Source organism: Eulemur rufifrons, chromosome 1 (assembly GCF_041146395.1).
Source record: "Eulemur rufifrons isolate Redbay chromosome 1, OSU_ERuf_1, whole genome shotgun sequence".
Lineage (NCBI taxonomy): Eukaryota > Metazoa > Chordata > Mammalia > Primates > Lemuridae > Eulemur > Eulemur rufifrons.
In genome coordinates this window covers 99,577,563-99,581,913 of record NC_090983.1, presented here as the reverse complement: position 1 = coordinate 99,581,913, position 4,351 = coordinate 99,577,563, and positions in this window count along the sequence as shown.

Here is a 4,351-nt window from a genome sequence, read left to right as displayed (position 1 = left end):
GCTGAGCTGTCAGCTAAAAACTGGGTATCTTCAATATATCCATCACCATATATAGGAACTAGTAAGAGAACAAAAAAAAGATAAACATGTCTTCTTTTGAAATTTGGATGCATACAAACATTCTATTTACTTCAATTCTGCAAACATTTACTAAAGGTCCATTAAACACCAACACCTATGTTAGGAAAAAGGGTACAAAACTTTGGGAAGTGGGGAGCTTTCTCTGGACTCACAACTGTCCTCCCTGCTAGATGCTGGTGACATTCCTGGAGGAAAAGGCTGTAAGAGTGAGGTCCCGGGAGCTTCTCATAGTCAGCGGGCCCAGCCCAGTCTCTGGCAGTTCATCAAAATCCCTGTGTTAGCGTCCCCAGGCTAATGGTGTCCAATAGGTTCTGCCCCAGAAAATAGAGGAAGAGGAAGGGTTAGAAGGCGACATGTTCTTAATTTCCCCATCCAGCCCAGCTCCACTTCTTTGGTGGGGAGAGGCAACAGCCTCAGGTTGCCATAGCAACCCAGATGCCTTCCCCTCGGAGACCCAGACCAATCATTACTGTGTCTAGCTAAAAACACTAGATCATGCTTCAAACTGTTGTAAAAACACACTGTCTGTGATTTTTTAATGAATAGTGATTGTTGTCAACAACATTGTCGCCATCAGTATGACTCTATCTCAGAGAGATCCGAGCATGGAGCTTGCAAGTTTGTACTTGGAGGAAGAGCAGGTACTGATGAGAGCTGCCAGGGCCTGCTCCGTCGCCTCTCAGTCCGATCTCCTTAAATACGGTTTCCTAGGATTCTAACAGCACTTAATATCTTATCAATATATAGTAGCCCTTACTGGATTCATAACAATTTGCCCATGGGTTGCAAATTGTTTATAATTCTATCAATTTATTGGACTTTGTTTATACAGATTTTGCCATACAGAAACTGTAAAGTGTGTACGGCTTCTCAGTTATGTCTCTATTTCCATTTGTGGGTATTCCATTTGCTATGTTTCTTAGCAAATTCTTCCCAACTTCAAGATTAGGCACATATTCTGTATATTTCTATTTTTTAAGCTTTTGATTTTTAAATGATTCCAGATCTATAGGAGGCTGCAAATATGGCAGAGAGGTCCCATTTGTAGCTCTATGTTATTATTTTTTTTTTTTTTGTCACATGTTTAGATTGGTGACCATGACCCCAGTCAGGGCACAGAACTATTCCATCACCGCAAGGACCTTCCTCCCTCCCTCTTGGTAACCACATCCACCTCCCTCAGCACCAGTAACATAAGTCTGTTCTCCATTTCTAAAATGTTGTCATTTCTACAATGCTGCCTCATGGAATCATACAGTCTGTGACATTTTGAAATTGGCTTTTATCACTTAGCATATGCCCTTGAGGTCCATCTAAGTTATTGGTAACAGCAGTTTGTGCCTTTTAATTCCCAAGTAGTATTGCATGGTATGAACGACTGCAGTCTGTCTAGCTAGTCACCTATCCAAGGACATTTTGGTTGTCTCCAAACTTTGATTATTACAAATACAACAGTTATGAACATTAAAAAAATTCATAAGAGAAAATACTTGTCCTTAAGGATGACACTGTGTAGCTAGAGATACAGGCATTACAAATATACAAATTGTTAAGGCCTTTCATCTCCTACTAAATAGATACAAAGTAAGACAGGCAGCTGTGATGATCGTTTTGTGTGTTAACTTGGTTAGGCTACGGTGCCTAGTTATTAATATTTAATCATACCTGAATCTAGGTGTTGCTGTGAAGGTATTTTGTAGACGTGATTGAAGTCCATAATCAGTTGAATTTTTATTTTCATTTTTTTTTAATTATTTTGGGTATATAATAGTTGTAAATATTTATAGGGTATATGTGATGTTTTGATATAGGCATACAGTGTGTATTTATCAAATCAGTGTAATTGGGGTATTCATAACCTTATGCATTTATCATTTCTTTGTGTTAGGAACATTCCAATCTCACTCTTTCAGTCATTTTAAATTATATCATAACTTATTATTGACTATAGTCACTTTGTTGTGGTACTAAATATTGTTCATTCTATTTAACTACGTAACTATAGTTTTATACCCATTAACCATCCCCACTTTATCCTCCACCCCTCTACCCTTCCCAGCCTCTGGTAACCATCATTCTATTCTCTGTCTCCATGAGATCAATTATTTTTAATGTTTAACTCACACATATAAGTGAAAGCCTGCAAGATTTGTCTTTCTCTGCTTGGCTTATTTCACTTAATATAATGTTCTCCACTTCCATCCATGTTGTCGCAAATGATAGAATTTCATTCTTTTTATGGCTGAATAATATTCCATTGTATAGATATACCATAATTTCTTTATCCATTCATCATTTGACGGGCTCTTAGGTTGATTCCAAATCTTCGTTATTGTGAATAGTGCTGTAATAAACATGGGAGTGCAGATACGTTTTTGATATACTGATTTCCTTTCTTTGGGATATATACCCAGCAGTGGGATTGCTAGGTCATATGGTAGTTCTATTTTTAGTTTCTTGAAGAACCACCACACTGTTCTCCGTGGTGGTTGCACTAATTCACGTTCCCACCAACAATGTATGATGGTTCACCTTTCTCCACATCCTTGCCAGCATTTGCTATTGGCTCAGTTGACTTTAAATAAGGGGAATTATCCCAGATAATCTGGTTGGGCCTGATTTAATCAGTTCACAGGCTTCAAGAACACAGCTGAGGCTCCCTGATGAAGAAATTCACAGCTCATGCCCAGCATCAGTTCAAATCTGTCCTTCCTGAAGGTCTGTCCTGTGGATTTTGGACTTGCATGACCAGCCCTTACAATTGCAGAAGCCAATTCCTGATAGTAAATATCTTAATATATATCTCCTACTGGTTCTCTCCTTTGACTGAACCCTGCCTAATGCAGGTGGGAGAGAAATTAGTGGTCATTTATTTCAGTGAATTTTCCAAATATTCAACAGCCTCAGAGCTTTGGGGTTAATTTAAAGTTACATCTGGAAGCACATTTTGTAATGCAGATATGCATGAGCATAGGTGGGCTTTTATAGCTTTTCTTTCTCAACTCCTTTCTTCACTTCCAGGCCAGTCATAGGCCCAAGAAACTCCACGTGTTACTTTTAGAAAACTTCTGAGCTGATGAATTAAAACCAGGACAGGTTTAGGAGAATTATTCATTTCATCTACCAGAATGGAAAAGACTAAAGCTTTTTATTTTCTTTTTAAATTCCAGTGTTGGTCGTGGGGTGGAAAACAAGCATTCTATACACTTTTAATTAGTCAATGAATTGGCCATTTCCACTAAAATGAAAAAAAAAGAACAGAAAAGATCCAAAATTCCTTTTCCCTTCCACAAACATACTGAGGCATGAATATTAAGATATATAGAAAAAGATGTGAGATATAAAACTGCTTGTAATAACAGAAAATTAGAAATGAACCAAAACTATGTAAGCAGTAGAACTGCATATCCATTTTATGGAATTCTATGAGGCTGATAAATAGAGTGAATTAGGTTGATGATTGCTGGCTAAATTAATATCGACTTGTGTTTTCTGGCCTGTAGCCTGATTTCTTTTTTTAAGTGCCACCAGATTTCAGTCAGGGTCTTGCAGTTGTGAGGACTGGCTCATTTGCATGGCTTTATGTTTAAATAATAGTAAAAGAGGGAATAGAGGGTACTGCTTGCAGGATGACAAAACCTCTTCTCACTCCCCCTATAAATCATCTGTCTTTTGTTGGTGATGAATAAGCAAAGATGGAATTAGAGTTTGGGAGGACAAAGAGAGACAGAGTGGCTGCCATTTCCCAATGTGTTCAGTGTCAGAAGCTTTAGTGACTACACGGCTTCTGCTCTTGCTGTTTGTGTGTATTTTATCCTAACAGCACATATAGTAGACAGAAATGTTGTTTGGTTGTTGTTTATATATTAAGGGAAAATATTTGATATTGACATTGTCTCAGAATAATTGTGACTTATCTCTCACAAGTGACATAACTGATGTGACTTCTACTGTTTCATGTTCTATTACATTTCCAACACTGGAAACCCTCCTGACAGCAGCGCCAGAGATATAAAATTGAGAGACTGAGGGATGCATATTCTCCCCAGCTTGTGCCTCCTTCCTTTCCCTCCTACTCTCAATACACTGGGAAATGTTAACAAAGCTGTGTCCTCCTCTGTAGGAAGTTAAGATGTTGCTGAGTGGCTGATAGAGACAAAATGGAACACACAGCTAAGTTCTGCTGCGCTATGCCATGCATCTTCCAATACCTGCAATACTCTTGTTTTAGAAAAAGGCATCAGAAAACATTTCACTGTTCTTGGATGGC